The 20,466-nt window shown below is 44.9% G+C and overlaps 1 protein-coding gene across 6 annotated transcripts in view; it reads right to left on the bottom strand.

The window, feature by feature from the left end:
- GIGYF2 (GRB10 interacting GYF protein 2) overlaps positions 1 to 7,659 on the bottom strand; it is a 146,710-nt gene extending 139,051 nt beyond the window's left edge. For 2 of the 6 annotated variants that reach the window (XM_045481735.1, XM_045481739.1), the window contains exons 1-3: positions 7,548 to 7,659; positions 4,206 to 4,276; positions 2,550 to 2,615 (exon numbers count right to left, since the gene is read on the bottom strand). The gene's annotated coding sequence lies outside the window, so the exon portion shown is untranslated. The remainder of the gene's footprint in view (positions 1 to 2,549; positions 2,616 to 4,205; positions 4,277 to 7,547) is intronic. The other 4 variants (XM_045481738.1, XM_045481742.1, XM_045481734.1 and 1 more) reach the window with 3 other exon arrangements.
- Between the last annotated feature and the right edge of the window lie 12,807 nt (positions 7,660 to 20,466).

Genomic DNA, 20,466 nt, shown 5'->3' with positions numbered 1-20,466 from the left:
AGGATCTGCAACCAAAGAACCAATACTGAAGACACCAGAGTTCCCAAGACTTCCTCCAGGCCCAGGACAATTTGAATAAAAGGAGCTTTGTTCCCAAAGAATATACTGGCCACAATATCACTGTAAGAAGAAATGCTATTACTGTCATTCTCCCCACTGTTTCTGAACAATATGTAAACATTTCTATTTTCCTCCCTTTTGGTAAAGAACAAAATTAGGAATCAATGAACTATTCTAGGAAAAATCACAAGGCCATAAACATTACCACGTCATTTGATAATCTCACCACAAGCCAATGTTTTCCAGAAAGGGAACCCCAGAGCCTGTGAAGTTTTACACAGATTATGTGGAAATCTTTTTAAAACCTCACAAAGCCTTAACTCAGTAAGCCTGAATATACCTCACCTCAAAATTCAGATTAAAGAGAACATACGATATGAGAGAGGGCAATTCTACCTTAAAAATGAATTCAGCTAAGGGGTGTCTGGGTGGCTCAATTGATTAAGTGGCCAACTTCAGCAACAGGTCATGATCTCACAGTCTGTGGCTTCGAGCCCCGCATCAGGCTCCATGCTGACAGCTCAGACCCTGGAGCTGCTTCAGATTCTGTGTCTGCCTCTCTCTCTGTCCCTCCCCTGCTCACACTCTGTCTCTGTCTCTCTTTCTCTCTCTCAAAAATGAATAAACATTAAAAAAAAATTTTAATAAATTCAGCTAAGAAAAAAAAAAAAAATTCAGCTGCAATCTGCTAAAGTAAACCTTGTCTGAAAAAAAGCATCAGAGGAAGTCACATCTGTGGCCTGTCATTGAATACATCACTCTACAACAGATGACTTTTATTAGTAATCCCTAGGCTCTGCATTAAAAATCTTGGTATACAAGGGGCACCAGGCTGGCTCAGTCAGTAGAGCATGTGACTCTTGATCTTGGGGTTCTAAGTTCAAGCCCCATGTTGGATGTAGAGATTACATAAAAATAAAATCTATAAAAAATAATCTCAATATAATAAGAATATTTAAGCAATAAAAATTACTTAAGTAATCAGGTATCACCAAATACATACAAGCTATAAACAAAAATAAACAGGGCTTCAAAATGGTCCATTAAAAATGTTTTTCTTCAGTATTACCTAATAATTCTAGAATACAAGATGTTAATACAAAAGTTTATATATACTGTCTAACTGATCCTTTCCCAACGGTGAAAATTCCTGCTACCACTCAAATAATGTGAATATATGTTCACATGTAGAAGTTCCACCCTTCATATTCTCCATGGCTTCCTAATACTCAAGTGTTGCTTAACACTGTAAAAAGTACCCAGAAATTAATATTTACAAAAGTAATCAATGAAAAATAAATAACCAATGATTTTTCCACAAACCAAGTCTCTCATTTGCTAACCTTTACCACAGACACTCCTCTGAACCTTCTAAACCAAGAACTTTTGTTAAAACGCCACGGAGGGGGGCCGACCTGGTGGCTCAGTCAGTTATGTGTCTGACTCTTGATTTTGGCTCAGGTCATGACAAGCTCCACTGTCAGCAAGGAATCTACTTGGGATTTTCTCTCTGCCTCTCCCCCATGCACATGCACGTACGCTCTCTCTCAAAATAAACAAACAAACAAAAACAAAAAACACTGCACTATGAAGTTCAAATAAGGATGCTTGGTGAAACCTACCAGGCCTCACTGACCAGTAGATAAACCTGTATTTTAATTCTTCATGACATATAAACTGAAACTGCCACGCTACCTATAAGAAATTTTTCTATGAAAGGAAAATGCTCAGAAGCTTCTGCAGGTTTCTGCCTAAAAGAGCCAACACTACACCTTCTCTGAGACCTGCCCCCACTCTTAAAGTGGAATCTTTCAATTATGTTTGCACTTCTAGACTACAGTCCTATGGCCCTACTAATTAGACCAATAATGGAGAACTGGACAAACTTCAACCAATCAAATTTCCCCTCCCAGGAATTTAAAATGTAGACAATGAGCTAGTAACAGTTGCAGTGGCACTAGAATTTAAGTTCACGTGTGGCACCAGGAATGAAAGTGGTGATTTTCTTCCATGTGTTTTTAAAGCAGGAAAGGCCAGACTGTGAAAAGACAACTAAAGCAGGATAAAAAGAGACAAGAGAGGACACTGACAGCCAGCAGGGAGGGAAGTGCTATCTGTACTGCCTTAGCTCCCGAACGCTTCCCAGAAGCTTCCCAGTTTCTGGTTCGTGTCCTTCATGAAAGCCAACTGCCCCCAGGTTCTTTAAGTATCTCCTTACTTCTGCTCCCAAAGAATTCCTCTTCCTATTTCACACCATCAGAAAATCATGACAACAGTTTAAGACGCAAATTCACAACAGGAACAGTGTAGAAAGGGTATGATTATTCTTGTGGTTCATAAGGAATCTGAGCAGTAGCTAAGAAGTTGTTTCTATCGCTATCTATAACTTCAGGAGGGGAAAAAAAAAAAGGCAAAAAAACCCTGAAACCTTAAAAGCAAAAATCATGTTTGCCTAAGTCCTCAGCTCTGTGCTTCCCTTCAACACTCACCTGTTCAAAAGTTCTGCTGGTTCACAGCAGGAGGTGCAAGCAGACTTTGTTCAGGTCCTTTTAACACTGTAAATAACAAAAGCATTAAAGTAATTGACCCAACAATCAATCTCTAAGGAAACTTTTAAAAACAATCTCTTATAATGAATAGTTTTACAGGAAATGGTTCCAAACCTGGTTAAAATATTAGAATCATCTTGGGATTCTCTCCCTGTCTCTTAGAAACTAGCTTAGAAACTAACTTCCATTTTCCTAACATTTAAAGAGTTTCTCAGTAGCTCTGGAGGGGGACTAAAAAAATACATATTTTTAATAGAAGTTCTAAGTGATTCTGATAAAGACAAATGAGCACCAATACAGGGTTTAGGAAAGTGATTACTTGGGGCTTTCATTCAAACTACATCGCAGGGATGTGATACCAATTTTTAAACGTATCTGATAGAAAAATGACAGCCAGCAACACAGCAATACAGTATGTATCCTATGCAAATAATCAGTGAGCCCAAGAAATATAACCACTGCCAAAATGCCCAAGGAGCAAAACTCCAGGTGTGCTTTCAGTTGCAAAATCACAACCTTCATTTAATGCTCTGAGACAGCATCTTAAAAATCCACAGGATGGTGACATCTCAATTGACTAGGAGTAGACTGAATGAAACACAACAGCTTCAAGTGGTTTCTTCGCTAAAATCAAATAATGCTTTGAATGCTGTTATGTGTCAAAAAAACAATAATTGCAAATTAAAGTTGATTTTATTAACATCAAGAAAGTAACTTGGGAAAGCGACGTCTGCCTTTTGACCTTAATTTTGCAAAAACATAGCCGTGTTATTTTAATACCCAAAAGGTCATTCAACTTTATGCACTGCAGTCTAGTTTAGCTTTATAAGGGCAGGCAAAAGGAAAAGAGGGGACAACTAGGTAATAAAGTCTTCTCTGGGCCTAACTCAAAAAAACAAGCTCTAAAGTATCTCTTATTGCAAGTACAATTAAGTTCAAGTCCTCTGTAGTTAATGAAACTCTGCAGTTAACAAGAAAATATAAAATCGTATACTTTAATTACTTGAATTAGGTAGGTACATAATACTTTGAAAATATTTTTATAAAATTAATTGTAACCACTTAAGGGAGTATTCTTTCGTTTTTCAAACCTCCCCCTATTCCTCCCCCTCAACTTCACACAAAATTATGGGCAATTCGGGGCGCCTGGCTGGCTCAGTCAGTACAATTTGATCTCAGGGTCATGAGTTCAAGCCCCACATTAGGTGTAGAGCTCACTTAAAAAAAATTTTTTTTTTTAAATTACCAGCAATTCAACAAAAGTATCATTTTGCATTCCCATATAATTAATCTACTGTATTTCTCAGTCATCTGAGAGCATAAAAAACAAACAAAAAAAAAGCCAACTGGGTTAAGAAATACTAGGATTCCAACTATCAGTAAGCCTTCCTATGGAGTAAAAATCTACTTATATATTTAAAAATATGTAACTTTTCAGGGCATTAAAAATGAATGGAAATCCTAGAACTTTATTACCATAAAAATCCTAGCAGAGGGTGAATAAGGAAAAAAGGCTTGGGTTCAGAGTTTTACAATGATGACCAAATGATGTTAAGGCAATTCAAATTGCTGAAGGAAAATGGACATTTAACTTGCCTCTAAGATACCCGGATTAACACCAACAGAGGCTTGTAGATTCAACCTAATGAGACTGGTCCCACTACAATCTATAAGAAATAGAATAAAACAGAAAGTACTGAAAATTTAATCAGCAGGGGATAATGGAGAACTGCAAATGAAGTCAGTCTTTGAAAATGGCACAAATCAAAGATCCTTTAGAATGGCAAGGGTAAAAGGGTCAGCAATAATCTTTTCACCCAAAAGGTTCTCCCAGACAGCAATCTCTATCAGTAGTGTCATCTCCCAGTGTGAAAGTCAACAAAAAGAGAATAGACATACGGAGTATTAAAATGCAGAGTCATGAGAACAAATGAGATGATATGACATCAAAGACATAATATGAAAATGTCATTTCAAAAATTCATCAAAAGAACAAGAGGGGAAAAATTCATTAAAATACCACCTCATCACTATCATTGCTATGTCTCCTTTTAGCCAAGGAGCTCCACTCACACCCTGAAGTTGTAAATTCCTCTCTTCTCATGAGCTTCAGGCAAGCTATGACAAATTATTTTTCATATATGCAACTCAACTCACCAGCAAAGGCACTTCAAAACCAAAATATTAAATTCCTCAGGTGAATTAAATGCAAGAAGACATTTATGAAAGCTCAGTAATAAGCATATGGAGATAAGCTGGAAGGAAATCAGAAAAAAAAATTTTTTTTCCAAAGAAAAAGCCTATGAAGTATCAAATTAATTGGTGAGCTTGTCAGCTACTCTGAAAGGCAAAAGGGGGAAAAATAAAATACTCAGCACAAAAAGTTCTACACGTGTAAAATGCTATAAAAGACATACAAACAAACTAGCGGAAGAGACCCTGAGGAATTTAAAACTAGGATGGACAGAACAGAGATAATTAAGAATTCTTAATTCTTACTAATCAGATTAAGAATAACATAAATTAATATGCTGATTCTACCATTCTCCCAGGTTATATTTCTTAATGATGTGTCTAAACCTCACAGGAAATGAATTTCCCTACATTTTCAAATATTCGTAAGTGTTCCAAAGATCCCCTCCCTCGAAAGCAATTCCAGATCTTTCAGGCAGTCTATCATCCATCTCATTTAAACGCTTTTAAGAAAGATTTTTCAAGACAATTTCCTGAAATATGTTATATGAGCATCCTGGATTTTTCCAAACTCGGGTGGGGCATGTGTCATACACAGAGGGAAGGGGGTCTGGGCATACTGGCCCAAATTTCCAGAATCTGGTCTCCCCTTCCAACAGTCACAAGAGATGTGGAAAAAATTTCTAAGTCACTGAACAACCCCTCTTAGCACCAATGAGCAGGGTACACATTTTCTACTAGCCTCCGTCTTCTTGGGTCCCTCTGGCTAAACTAGCCTCCATACTTTTCCCAACACCTGACCTGCACCCACTTCAGCTCCTGCCTCGGTATCCCTGCCCTAGCTTGCCTAGCCTGGAGCATTCCTTCTCCATACAGCTACAGGAATTGCTCCACCTATGTCAGGTCCTTCCTCAAACATGAGCTTCTCCGTGCAGCCTTCTCAGGGCACGCAACTTAAAATTAACCCCTAAATCTCGGTCATCCGATTTCTGCCTCATTTTTTTTTTTTCCCGCATCATTTACCACAACACTATGTATTTTACCCGAGTTTTTATTTGTGTGTCTAGAAATGAGCTCCCCAGAGAAAGGATTTTTAGTCTGTTTTGGCCCCAGCACCAAACAGTGTAGTAGAGTCTCAATCTTTGTCAAATGAATGAACGCGTGAATGAAGGAAGGGAAGCACATAGTCCCTTCCGCCTTCTCAGTCTCAAAATTCTGAAATGCTTCGTCAAGTACAGAAAAGGTGTAAAGCCCTTTCTTTGCCAATAAATCAGTGCCATTACCAGTGTATTCCTTGGTGTCAAATGGAAAGGAACAATTGTGTGACATTTCTCCAGATACATGCCACTTTGAAGTTTTTTTCCCAGCATCCTCTACTGATGTCAACATGTGATGTAACAGAAAAGTACATATTCCATCCATCTAGTCTGAGCACTCCAAAACCTGCTACACTAATTAGTAAGACACAGGAAATCATCAATGAGTGAGAGAACACATTTGTGATCTAACCAAAATGGACAAACTCCATAAGGTCTGAGCTGCAAATATCAGACGGATGAAAGTTAACGTACAGAAAGGGCTGGTATGAAAAAAAAAAAAAAAAAACTGTTTTAAATCTAAGAAGTGATTAGATTCTAAAAAGGAAATACTACGGAAGGACAAACTATCTTCCCTGCACACCCCACCGGGAATCAAAACTGCCTATAATCCGAGACGCACAACACTGGATGAAAGGCTGTTCACAGCTTCCGGCCCCATCCTCAATTTCTTCTAAGTGTAATTGGAATACTCACCTTCCTTTACAGAGAAACTAGGTGTGCTTACGTGCTTTGACTTTCAGGGAAAGGAAAAAACAAAACAAAACAAAACACAGTGCCATATAAATGCGAAGCAACGTTGTTGCTTCCCAAACAGGGTCATGCAACCTGCTTCTTTCATAGACCATTCTGTGGCCGGAAGTATCAATCTGATTTAGGCTTCAGCCACAAAACTCAAGTATTCCAAGTGCTTCGTGGGAAACTGCTGACACTGAAAAGACTAATACCCATCTCAATCTGACAAGAATGTTCAGGTCCCAAAGCTGCCTCGGGCTCGACTTTCCCAACCTCCGTCCCAGGTTCAGATCATGGCTCCACCTTGCCTCAGGCCTGGTCCAGACCCGTCCTCTCGCCACGGAAGGAGTCTCCACAGTGCAGATGCTCGGTGAGGAAGGCAAAGGCGCACCTCCCGGAGGCCAGGTGTGGGGAGGAGGGCCGGCAGGAGCAGCTGTCTGGCCGAGGCAGCTGTTACCCCGAGCACCCCAGCCTGGGCGGGTGGCTGGCCCGGGGAGCAGGTAGCAGAAGGCGAACCCTCTGGCCCTGAACAAATCGGCCTGACACTGCCCACCCCACCACCCTCTTCCCTTCCTCGGCTCCCCCCCCCGCGATGCCACCGGGCCCCGGAGGTGGGGGCTCCCCGGCTCGGCGGTCGAGACGCGCCCGGGCCCGGCGTGCCGCCTCGCGGGGTAGGAGGCTCCCTCCGGCCCAGCACCTGACCTGTCCCCTCGCCTGACGCCCTAGCCGGCCGTGGCCGCTGCCGGGGCGGCCTGTGGGTTGTCCATGCGGCTGGGCCGGGTCGGACCGGAGCGGCGGAGACGCGACCGCGGGCAGGAGTCCCGGGCGGCTCCATGGGGGGGGTGATGGGAGACAGCGGAGTCGGGGCGCGGAGCGGAGCCGGGCAGGGGAGTGAGACGGAGTCGCTGGTTACCTGCGGTCCGGGACAGGGAGTCTCTCAGAATCCAAGTCAGTCTTCAGCCTCAACAACACAAGATGGCCGACACGTCGCCACGCACGTCACGTGACAGCGCGCTCCTTCCGCCACGCCCCTTGCTCCTCCCCCGCCCCGCCTCACCTCCCTTACCCGCTGATCCAGCCTCCCACGACGTCCTTCTTTTCCGCTGCCTCCCGCCCCTCTTCCCCGAACACGCCCCTGCCCGAGCCCCGGATGTCAGGCTGGAAGAGGGCGGGGCCGCGGCAAGGCGCAGGCGCCTGCGGGTCCCTGGGATGGGGCTCCCTGCCTGCCCTTGAGTTGAGTAGAGTTGGTGTTCAGAGTTGGACCCCGGCCAGGCACTGCGTGACTCACCGTCCTATGCACCCAATCCAGAGCCAGTTCGCAGTTCAAAAAGCTCTTCATCATTTACGAGCTGATTTTCAACACTAGAACTTTTCCACAGCTTTTAACCCAGCATTTTCCTGCCCGTTTGCCATCCTGTAGAAAACGGGGAAACGACAAAAGCCGAAATTCAAAGCAGTTTCTCTACTTGTTAACGGTTCTGGTAGAACTGGGAATTCATTCTAGAGTGTTGAAATGTGACAGCTCAGAAGGACTAGAGAGCTTGGACCCCCTTCTGGTGCGTCAAGGGCTATAACCCTTTTGCCAAAAAATCTACCATCTGGGGGCTGCCAAATAAAATACAGGACGCCCAGAAATATTGGGCACTAAATATTTACACTAAAGAGTTACTCGTTTTTCAGAAGATCGGATTTAACTGGGTGCCCTGTATTTTTATTGCTCTGACAACTCAACCCTTCTCAGGTCATCCTATTCTTTCTTGTACATCCAAGCTTTTTTTTTTTTTTTTTTTTTTTTTTTTTTTTTACAGGGCCCTTCTGAACAGCTTTTTAATTTTTTTTTTAATGGTTATTTTTGAGAGAGAGGGGAATGGGGGATCCGAAGTAGGCTCGGCACTGACAGCAGAGAACCTGATGTGGGGCTTGAACTCAAGAACCACGAGCTCATGCCCTGAGTGGAAGTCCCACAATTCGCTGACTGAGCCACCCTTAACAGTGTTTTAAAATACTCAAATGTTGGAGCCCATTGCTGGTTCAGATGGTGGAGCATGTGACTCTTGATCTCAGGGTTGTGAGTTCAAGCTCCATGTTGGGCATTTAGCCTTTTAAAAAGTAAAAAATAAGGGCACCTGAGTGTTCGAGTTTGGCTCGTCATGATCTTGATCTTGGGGTCCAAGAGTTAACAGCCCGGCATCCAGCTCTGTGCTGACAGCTCAGAGCCTGGAGCCTTCTTTTTTAAAAAAAAAAAACTTTTTTTCAACGTTTATTTATTTTTGGGACAGAGAGAGACAGAGCATGAACGGGGAAGGGGCAGAGAGAGAGGGAGACACAGAATCGGAAACAGGCTCCAGGCTCCGAGCCATCAGTCCAGAGCCTGACGCGGGGCTCGAACTCACGGACCGCGAGATCGTGACCTGGCTGCAGTCGGACGCTTAACCGACTGCGCCACCCAGGCGCCCCGTGGAGCCTTCTTTAGATTCTGTATCTCCCTCTCTCTGCCCCTCCCCCACTCATGCTGGCTCTCTCTCAAAAATTAATAAGTATTTTTTTAAAAAGTAAAAAATAAAATACTTGAATGTCTTCCATCTCAAAAGTTAATGGTAAGAACTACAATTCCACCTCCCTACCTCTCTGTTTCAAGGCCAAACTGCACATAAGAGTTGTTTATACTCACTTTCCCAATTTCCATACCTGGCAAGCAAGCAATTGTCAACCACTCCAATGTGGCTTCTATTCTGACTCATCCACCTAATGCTTGTCCTTAGACACCTCAACCTACAGGTTGGTAAGTGGAGTTTTTCAGTCCCAATCTTGATTTACTGCTTTTCCATCTTCAATACGATTGACCACTCCCTATTTTCTGCAATGCTTTATTGCCTTGATCTTTATGTCCTTGCTGCTCAAAGTGTGGTCAATGAACCAGCAACAATAGCATCACTTAGAAGCTTGTTAGAAACGCAGAATCTCAGGGGCGTGCGGGTGGCTCCGTTGGTTTAGCACCCAACTCTTGATTTCAGCTCAGGTCTTGATCTCAGAGTTGTGATTTCAAGCCCCTTGTTGGGCTTGAAAACAAAACAAAGCAAACATGCAAAACCTCAAATGGGCCCTTCACAATTCCATGCTGTTGAACTCTAGACCCTTTATAATCCGCATTGTCCCCCTCCCCCTCCTCTTTCCCCTGAATTTACTGTTCCGGATATGCCCATGTTTGAGGGTCCTCAAATATGCCACTCTGTTTTAGCCTTTGCCCATTCTGTTCCCTCTTGTTACAATGTCATTCCCAACACCTACCCCACTTCTGCCAACCTGTGTAGCTGCTGCTCATCTTTAAAAGCCTAGTCATATGTTAGTGCCTCTGTGAAGCTTTTTTTAATCTCCTCCCTTAGACCAAAGATCTTATCCCTCGAACTGTTATTTTTAAGAAAAAAGGTAATACTATGTTTGTTATATGCTAACCACTTCATTAAGTGCTTTCATTCTCTCTTGTAATCCTGGTGAGAGCACTTTGAAGCACTAAGAAAACCAACCAGGCACCTGAGAGAACTGCTTACTTTCTCCTAATCTCAGCCAGGACTTTGTAGCCCAGGCTGACTGACTGCTGAGCCCATGTCCCTAACTGCCTCTCTGATGCTGTGTCACCTGTACCTGTAATTTTAGAGAGAGATAATATAGATAATGTATGTAATTGATCTAGAGACTATATAATTTAAATATATATAATTAAGGTATAATTAATATATATTAAAATTTAGCATTTTTAGTGGTCGTTCTGCAACTTTTGACAAAGGCATACACAGGTGTGTTCAATACCACTAAAATTAAAGTACAGAATAGTCCCATTATCCACTAGAGTTCTCTCAACCACCCTTTGTAGTTAGTGCTAACCTCCACTCTTGGCCCCTGAAACAACTGTTATGTTTTCTGTCCTTATAGTTTTGTCTTATAACATCATATAAATAAAACCATAGGTATGGAACCTTTTGCAGCTGGCTTCTTTCACTTAGTATAATGTACTTGAAATTTGTCCATATACCGTTGCATGTTTAAATACTTCCTCCTCCTTCTCCTCCTTCCCCTCCTCTTGCCCTCTCCTCCCCCTCCCTTCCCCTTCCTCCTCCTCCTCCTCCTCCTCCTCCTCCTCCTCCTCCTCCTCCTCCTCCTCTTCTTCTCCTTCTTCTTCTCTCATTCATGAGTAGTATTTAATTGTATGTATTTGCTTATCCATTCCCCAACTGAGGGACATTTGGATTCTTTCCAGTTTGGGGATATTATTAATAAATCTATTATGAATTTTCACAAGCAGTTATTTGTGTGAATACAGGTTTTAATTTCCCTTGGGTAAATACCTCAAAATGGGATTGGTGGCTATGTGGTGTTTTTAACTTTATCAGAAATTGTGAAACTGTTTTTCAGAGTGCCTTAGCCACATTTTTAGCTCCAAAGTGTAGGCTTCCAGAGAGCAGGCACCAAATCCAAGAGAAGAGAAGGAGGAGGAAAAGGAGGAAGAAAGAAGTATTTGACTTTGCACCCTCAGCAGCTGGCATTGTCCTGTCACAGGGTAGAAACTAAGTAAATATCTAATCAATTCTTGATCATCTCCTTCTCGGGAGGGGTGCCTTCAGTGTCTCCAAATGTTTCACTCAATAGTGGTTTTAAAGTTACAACAGTAGACTGATGCCTACTCTAGGGAAGGATAATAACAAAGTTTCACCTTTATTGTATCATTGATAGAAACAGAGAAGTTGATAATAGATCACAGTGGGGGAGGAGGGATTAAGGAGTATAGCCAGAAACAAACCTTGCCACCACCCTTTCCATAGAGGTAGAGACTAATTTCCCCTCCCTGGGGCCCTTGTAACTGATAGAACATGGCAGAAGTGAAAAAAGTGATTTCCAATGCAAGGGTTATAGAGCTTCCACCTTATTTGCTAAACAGCCTCTTTTGAAGCAAGAGCTGCCAGATGGTAAATGCAAGGGCTCTGAGGCCGCCATTCTGTGAGGAAACCCAGACTGCAGGGAGAGGCCCATGTAGCTGCCTCCAGCAACAGCCCCAGCTAAAATTTTGGGGGTCTGAGCTACAGATCTGAGAATCATCCATACAAAGAAGATCTTTGAAATCATGGAGAATCACCCACACCCAGCAATTGCAGAAGGGGAAAGTATGAAGGTAGGCTCTTGGGAAGAAAACGCATGGTTGGCAGGCAGAGACAAGCGACAGATAGGACCAGGTTAGAAGCAGGAGCCAGTCTCAGAACAGAGGCAGGAAGAAATTGATTGGCAATTCCAAATCTACAGAATTGCCGAGGAGTCTGGGGCTGGGGAGCCTGCCGTTGAATTGGTGACTGGAATTGTGTACAGAGCAGGAAGAACAGAGGGTTAGGCAAGAGTAGGTGACAAGGAAGGAAGGAGGCATGGGACGCCCGGGTGGCTTAGTCGGTTAAATGGCCAACTTTGGCTGAGGTTATGATCTCAAGCTCATGGGTTCAAACCCTGCATTGGGCTCTGTGCTTTGCAAACTCTGCATTGGGCCTGCTTCGGATTCTGTGTCTCCCTCTGCCCCTCCCCCATTCATGCTCTGTCAAAAATAAATAAACATTAAAAAAAAAAATTTTTTTTTTTTAAGGAAGGAGGTAGAAGCTTGAAAGCAGATGAAAAGGGCACATGAATTTGTTAGTGAAGAGGGACCCTCTTAGTTAGATGGGACCCTAACTAAAAGTGTAGCCCACACAACTGAAAACCAAAGAGAAAACACAAGTAAGAGAGTGGGGGAAGATACCGAGCCAGAGAGCTGAGCAAAGCCATCAAGGAAAGGCTGCTCAGATGATAACTATGGAAACAGATCCATTTTTATGTTTGAAAACATTTTTTATTATAAAAGTACTTGCATATTTTAAATTCTATTCTCATTTCTAACCTTCAGATGTATACCAAGAAAATTAAATCATAAAAAACTATCTTGGAATATAACAAATGTATTCTTGTACATAAATGTCCCACAATGGGTCCCAAATTTTTATTTTTCTCCTGGGTTCTTTTTTTTTTTTTTTTTTTTTAGATTTAATTTTTTAAAGTTTATTTAATTATTTTGTTCTTTTTCTTTTTAATGTTTACTTCTTTATTTTGGGAGAGAGTGCGTGAGCGGGAGAGGGACAGAGAAAGAGAGACAGAGAATCTCAGGCAGGCTTCCCACTGTCAGCATAAAACCCGGCAAGGGGCTCAAACTCATGAACTGTAAGATCATGTCCTGAGCTGAAGCCAAAAGTCGGATGGGATGCTTAACCAACTGAGCCACCCAGACACCCCTCTTTATTTATTTTGAGAGAGAGAGAGACAGAAGCACAGAGGAGGGGCAGAGAGAGGGGGAGAGAGAAAATCTCAAACAGGCTCCACACTTAGTTAGCATGGGGCCCGATACAGGTCTCCATCTCACAACGTTGAGATCATGACCTGAGCTGAAATCAAGAATTGGTCATTTAACTGACTGAGAGCCACCCAGACGCCCTTAAAGATTTTATTCTTTTTTTCCTTTTTTTCTTTTAAGTTTATGTATTTACTTTGAGAGAGACAGAGACAGCGTGAATGGGGGAGGGGCAGAGAGAGAGGAAGAGAGAGACTCCCAAGCAGGCTCTGAACTGTCAGCACAGAACCCAATGCAGGGCTTGAACTCACAAAACCATGACGAGATCATGATCAAAGTGGAAACCAAAAGTCAGACACTCAACCAACTGAGCTACCCAGGCACCCCAAAGATTTTATTTTTAAGTAATCTCTATACCCAACATGGGACTCGAACTTCCAACCCTGAGATCAAGAGTCACATGTTCTACTGACTGAGGCAGCCACGGGTCCCTCTCCTGAGTCTTTTGTTGCACATTTAGGATTTTATACTGCAGCTATCCCAAATGGTTCCCACGTTGTATGTGCAACTGCCCTTCTCATTTTCATGGTGGTCAGACACTCCCCTCTCTTTTTTATTAATTGTTGTTAAAAATAGTAGTAAAGCGGGATGCCTGGGCGGCTCAGTCAGTTAAGCGTCTGACTTTGGCTCAGGTCATGATCTCACAGTTTGTGAATTCGAGCCCCACTTGGGGCTCTGTGCTGTTGGTGCAGAGACCACTCCAGATCCTCTCCCTCCCTCTCTGCCCCTCCCCATCTTGCGTTCTCTCTCTCGAAAATAAAGAAACACTAAGAGGCGCCTGGGTGGCGCAGTCGGTTAAGCGTCCGACTTCAGCCAGGTCACGATCTCGCGGTCCGTGAGTTCGAGCCCCGCGTCGGGCTCTGGGCTGATGGCTCAGAGCCTGGAGCCTGTTTCCGATTCTGTGTCTCCCTCTCTCTCTGCCCCTCCCCCGTTCATGCTCTGTCTCTCTCTGTCCCAAAAATAAATAAACGTTGAAAAAAAAAATTAAAAAAAAAAATAAATAAATAAAGAAACACTTTTAAAAAATAGTAGTAAAGTAATACACGTTTATGGTGTTTAAATTTTTAGAATGCAAAAACATATCGGGGCGCCTGGGTGGCTCAGTCGGTTGAGCGTCCGACTTCGGCTCAGGTCACGATCTCGCGGTCCGTGAGTTCAAGCCCCGCATCAGGCTCTGGGCTGATGGCTCAGAGCCTGGAGCCTGCTTCCGATTCTGTGTCTTCCTCTCTCTCTGCCCCTCCCCCGTTCATGCTCTGTCTCTCTCTGTCCCAAAAATAAATAAACGTTAAAAAAAAAAATTAAAAAAAAAAAAAAAAACATATAAAGGAAAAAATTTAAATCCCCCTCCAAGACCTACCCAGGACGCTCGGGTTCTCCCCCACTCAGGTAACACACTATTGACAGTTTCTTGTATGGTTTTCCCCAAAATGCCGTACGCATAAACAAGCATGATGCACATCTTCACCTTCAGCACCACGAAGTGCTGGGGATACAATGGTTGCCCCCAAATCCGCTTGGTCTCTGACCTCTTGCACCTCAGTCTACATGGGCAGAGCCATGATTTTGCATCTCTCACGTAAAACAAACAAAACACTTCAGAATTACTATGTATGCTGCTCTACCCCTGACCTTTTCCCAAGAAACAATGTCTTGCTGTCCTCCGCATTCTTTAAGTGATTGCTTAGCAGCCTTCATTTACGTGTTTGAACCGTAATATACTTGATTGATTCCCTGCTGATAGCCTGACTGTTTCCAGTATTTTTGCTATTAACAAGCAATGCGGTAATGAGTATCCCTCTAAATATAACCTGGTTTGCACTTATGTTTACCTATAGGGTAAATTCTCAGAAGTAAAACCCTGGATCAAATTCATGAGGTCTCTGCAATGGACATCCGCCACTCGTTCACAACTATTCTGCACCTGCAATACTTTCCCATGTTTGGGAGAAACAAAAATCTTAGGGAGAGGCAGAGCCTGCCTCTTTCACAGAAGGCAAACTAACCCTTTCCACCCTCAACATGTGGGCATATGGCTGGGCTCGGCCTCAGACTCTGGATTTGGATTAAGAACCTGAAGAAAACGGGACACCCCAAAGGTCTGGTCAGCCAGGGCAGAGGCACATGCCTGCCTGGTTCCCATGATGTGTTTTTGACGCTCGTCTCAGCCACTTGGCCTCCAGCTGGTTTCTTTTCTCAGCCTCATCCCCTAGCCCTGCTAGTGATCATGTGAGCATCTCAGTGACTTTCAATCAGCATCTCTTCTGCTTAAATCAGGCCTGCTTAGGGGCGCCTGGGTGGCTCAGTGGGCTAAGTATCTGACTACAGCTCAGGTCACGATCTCACGGTTTGTGAGTTTGAGCCCCGTGTCGGGCTCTGTACTGACAGCTCGGAGCCTGGAGCCTGCTTCCAAATGTCTGTCTCCCTCTCTCTCTATCCCGCCCCTGCTCCCTCTCCCTCTCTCTCTAAATAAGTAAATAAACAAACAGAAAGAAAAACAAAGAATAAAAAAAAGGGGGCACCTGGGTGGCTCAGTTGGTTGAGCATCTGAGTGCAATCCCAATTGACATTTTGCAGCCTCATGAGATACCCTGGGCTAGAACCACCCAACTAAACTGCCTCTGAATTCCTGACCCTCAGAAGCCATGTGAGATAATAAATGTTAACTATTGTTTTAAGCCGCTAAGTGATGGGATGGTTCGTTAAAGCAAAAATAAATAATACAGGTACAATTTTACATTTTAACAGTTTACCAAATTGCCCTTCAAAAAGGCAAGAGCAAGGCGCACTCCCACCAATACCACATGGCAGAGTGCCAAACATTTCAGAAAGAAGGCAGGGGAGGGGAAACTGACCCCTGATAAGGTCCATCCTGAGCAGTTCCCTAAGTTGTGGAACCCAAGTTGCCCCACAGGGGCTCCCACCAGCACAGGACCCAGAGGGTGGCTATGGAACCCCTCTTCTTTTTTTAAATTTTTTTTTAATGTTTTTTTCATTTTTGAGAGAGAGAGAGAGAGAGAGAGAGAGAGAGAGAGAGAATCCGAAGCAGGCTCCAGGCTCTGAGCTCGGAACTGTCAGCACAGAGCCCAACGCAGGGCTCGAACCCACAAACTGCGAGATCATGACCTGAACTGAAGTCGGATACTTAACCGACTGAGCCACCCAGGCGCCCCATGGAACCACTGTTCTTGTAAGTCAGCCCTGTGGGCAGGGATGTGGCCAGAATCTGGCCTGGTGGACAGGCAGGGTCAGCAGGGAGAAATGTGAGTGGGGACAAGGCCACAGGTGTTGGGTCACGAGATCCAGCCGGAAGGGCTCAGCAAGTGGCAGCTGCAGGGCGCGTGGCAGGTGAGCAGGCACACTGGCAGGAATGCCCCTGGGCTGGTTGGGTTGGGAGCCTCAAAAGAAGAGAGAAGTGAGAAAGTAGGCACCCGTGCCTGGGGTCAAGGCAGAAGACAGAACTGAGCATTTCTGGGCCACCCTGGCCTGGGATCCTTTGCCTGTGACTTTGGAGACCCAGGGCTCAGGAGGAGATGGAATTGAGGTCATCGCGCAAGGTGGAAGATAGAGAGGGAAACAATTATGTCAATGGTACTAATAAGTGCTGAGCACAGAGTCAGCCAGGTAGACGATCATCATCTTTTTTGTTTTTACTGTTTATTTATTTTTGAGAGAAAGAGAGGCAGAGTGCGAGAGGGGGAGGGGCAGAGAGCGAAGGAGACACGGAATCGGAAGCAGGCTCCAGGCTCTGAGCTGTCAGCACAGAGCCCGACATGGGGCTCGAACCCACAAACCGGGAGAGATCGTGACCCTAGGCGAAGGGGGACACTCGACCAACTGAGCCACCCAGGCGCCCCAATCATCATCTTTACTTGACACGTGAGGAAGCAGGATCAGTGAGGCTCAGCTACTACCTCCTCTCTGACTCCAAATCCCATTTCATCACACAGCCTCCAGGGCAGAGGCAGAAGGTCGGCTGTTGGTTTATTTCCCTGCTGCTCAAACTAAGGCCTTTGGCAAGTTGACTTATCACTTTTCCAGTGAGAAGAATGTCCCTGTAATCTCCGCTATCCTCACTTTCAGAGCTGTTCCCTCAGGCCAGGCTTGCAGGTCAGGGTGCCTAGAAGGTCACCTGTTGGTGACAGAGGTCCTCCCTTGCCCATCTCTGGTGCAACAAACCCGGCTTGTTCTTGTGAAACAAATCCACAGGGGAGCCTGTCGCTGGCTGAGCTGCATGCTAGGGCTACAGCGGTGGGTAAGGCAGAGTTCCTGCCCTTCAAACCGTGCCTTGTCCAGAGGAGGAGAAAGACAAGAGAAGGACACTGCATAATGCAGTGAAACCCTGAGAGGGAGCACCTCACCTCACCTGGGGGCATCAAGAAAGCTTTCTGAAGATAATCTCTGAGCTGAGTCATCAACAATGAGAAGTCTTTTGGCAGGGAAGGGAGGGAGGGAGTGCCAGGTGGAGGAAACCGCATGTGCAAAGCCCTCAGGAGCTTTCTAGGAACCGGCAGGTATCACCTATACCTGGAGCACAGTTTGGAAGGAAGAGAGGGGAGGGAGGAGGGGCGAGCAAGGCAGGGGACAGGAGAGGTGAGCAGGGACTAGATCCCGAAATGCTGAAGAGATGTTAGGAACAAATGTTATTCTAGCTGCAGGTGGACAATCAGGGCAAAGTGAGGGCAGAGAAACTAGTCAGGAGGCCACTGTAGAGAGCCAGAAAAAACCAATGAAGTCCACGGCCACAGAGGGGGATGATGGGAGCTGTGGGTGAGAGGCATGAAGGGAACAACATCTATAGGACTCTGTGATCAAGAGGCAGGGGCTCCTGGGTGGCTCAGTCGGCTAAGCGTCCCACTTCGGCTCAGGTCCTGATCTCCCAGTTTGTGGGTTCTAGCCCCGTGTCAGGCTCCGTGCTGACAGCTCAGAGCCTGGAGCCTGCTTCAGATTCTGAGTCTCTCTCTCTTTCTGCCCCTCCCCCATTTGCACTCTGTGTCTCTCCCTCAAAAATAAACATTAAAAGGAAAAGTCCTTTCCCTGGTCTCTAGTTACGTGACCCAATATTTGTCCTTTTTTGTCTTAAGCCCTTCTGTGTTACATTTCCTATCATTTGTAATCATGAGTGTTTAGCTCTTGCATGGGCTTGGTTGTCCAGAGGCAAGTGAATGTTTGAAGTAATTACACTATTGTCTCCATTCCTTCTTTTTTTCCTTTTTGCTCATAGACTTTCTTTTTAAAAAAATTTTTTTTTTCAACGTTTATTTATTTTTGGGACAGAGAGAGACAGAGCATGAACGGGGGAGGGGCAGAGAGAGAGGGAGACACAGAATCGGAAACAGGCTCCAGGCTCTGAGCCATCAGCCCAGAGCCCGACGCGGGGCTCGAACTCACGGACCGCGAGATCGTGACCTGGCTGAAGTCGGACACTTAACCGACTGCGCCACCCAGGCGCCCCTAGACTTTCTTTTTTAAAAAAAAAAATTTTTTTTAACATTTATTCATTTTTGAGAGACAGAGAGAGACAAAGCATGAGCGGGGAAGGGGCAGAGAGAGGGAGACACAGAATCCGAAGCAGGCTCCAGGCTCTGAGCTGTCAGCACAGAGCCCGACACGGGGCTCAAACTCACAGACTGTGAGATCCTGACCTGAGCCGAAGTCGGACGCTCAACCGACTGAGCCACCCAGGTGCCCCCATAGACTTTCTTTTTTTTTGAGGGAGAGGGCACAACTAAGAGGCAGAGAGAGGGAGAGGGAGAAAGAAAGAGAATCCCACAAGGGGCAGAGAGAGGGAGAGAGGAGAGAGAAACAGGGCTCACACAAAACGGGGCTCAAACTCACAATGGTGAGATCACGACCTGAGCCGAAGTCAGATGCTTAACCGACTGAGACAATCAGGAACCCCTGGACTTTATTTTTCTTAGTAGTTTTAGATTTGCAGACTAACTTAGCAGAAAGTACAGAGTCTCCGTATACCTCTCTCCCTGCCGCCTGCCCCTTCCCCCTGTTTCTAACATCTGGCATTAGCATGCTACGTTTGTTACAACCTATGTACCCATATCAATACCTTATTATTAACTGAAGTCCAGGTTTACATAAGGGTATGCTCTTAGTGTTGTACATTCTGTATGTCTTGGCAAATGTATAATGACCACTATAGAATCACACAGAGTAAGTTTCACTGCTCTAAACCCCCCTACTCATCCTTCCCTCTCTTCCTCTCAACCCCTGACTTTTTACTTCACAGTCTCGGAGTTTTGCCTTTTCCAGATGTCATAGTTGGAATTAAACGGTGTGAAACCTTTCCAGATTGGCTTCTTTCCCTTAGCAATATGTATTTAAGTTTCCTCCGTGTCTTTTTATGACTTGACAGCTCATTTCTTTTATATTTTTTTAAATGTTTATTTATTTGAGGTGGGGGGTGGGGGGAAGGGGCAGAGAGAGAGGGAGACACAATCCAGAGCAGGCTCCAGGCTCAGAGCTGTCAGCACAGAGCGGGACGTGGGGCTCAAACTCACGAACTGGGAGATCAGGACCCGAGCCGAAGTCGGACGGTCAACCGACTGAGCCACCCAGGCGCCCGGACGGCTCATTTTTCATCACTCATACTTCTTTCCATTGCTGAATTAGTATTCCAGTGTATAGATGTACCAGTTTGTTTATTCATTCACCTATTGAAAAATCTTGAGGGGCGCTTGGCTGGCTCAGTCGGTGAGGCATGCGACTCTTGATCTCGGGTTTATAGGTTTGAGCCCCACATTGGGTAGAGAGATTACTTCAAAATAAAATCTTAAAAAAATATCTCGGTTGCTCCCAAGTTTTGGTAATTATCAAATAGCTGCCATAAACATTCACGTGCAGGTTTTTTGTGTACGCGAAGGTCCTCAGCTTGTGTGAGAAAATGCCAAGAAGCACGCTTCCTGGATTGTATGGTAAGAGTGGCTTTTTCTTGTCCACTTCCTCTGGCGGGGCAGTTGGAGGGTGACCCTACCTGGAAAAACGATGCCCGAGAATTGTAGGTCTTAGGTTTGTGCGAAACGGAAATGATCCTCCCTGGGGAGCAGTGGGTGTTCCCTTAGGACTGAGGTCCTTACTCCGGTCCCCAAATGCCCGAGAATCCACATGAGAAGGAGGGAGGGGTCACTGGCTCTCCTCAGAGTTTCAAGGGGTCTAGGAAGCAAGAGAAATTAAGGACACGTTTTACCTGCAGCTGAAAGAACCCTCAGGGAAGGGAAGGGGAAGAGCTACTGACACCCTCAATGCTCAGCATGCCCCCCAGTAAGGCCACAATCTTAGATACCACTTCTGACTCTACTTCTGGGGGGGGGGGGGGATGTCCGACAGGAGCCTGGGCTGGATGTGGCTCCTGAAAAAACACTCTCCTCTCTCCCCCATTTGAAAGAAGACTAGAAGCACATTGATG

Source organism: Leopardus geoffroyi, chromosome C1 (assembly GCF_018350155.1).
Source record: "Leopardus geoffroyi isolate Oge1 chromosome C1, O.geoffroyi_Oge1_pat1.0, whole genome shotgun sequence".
NCBI classification, from domain to species: Eukaryota; Metazoa; Chordata; class Mammalia; order Carnivora; family Felidae; genus Leopardus; species Leopardus geoffroyi.
Note: the sequence above shows the minus strand (reverse complement) of the source record. Positions and strands in the feature narration are given on the sequence as shown.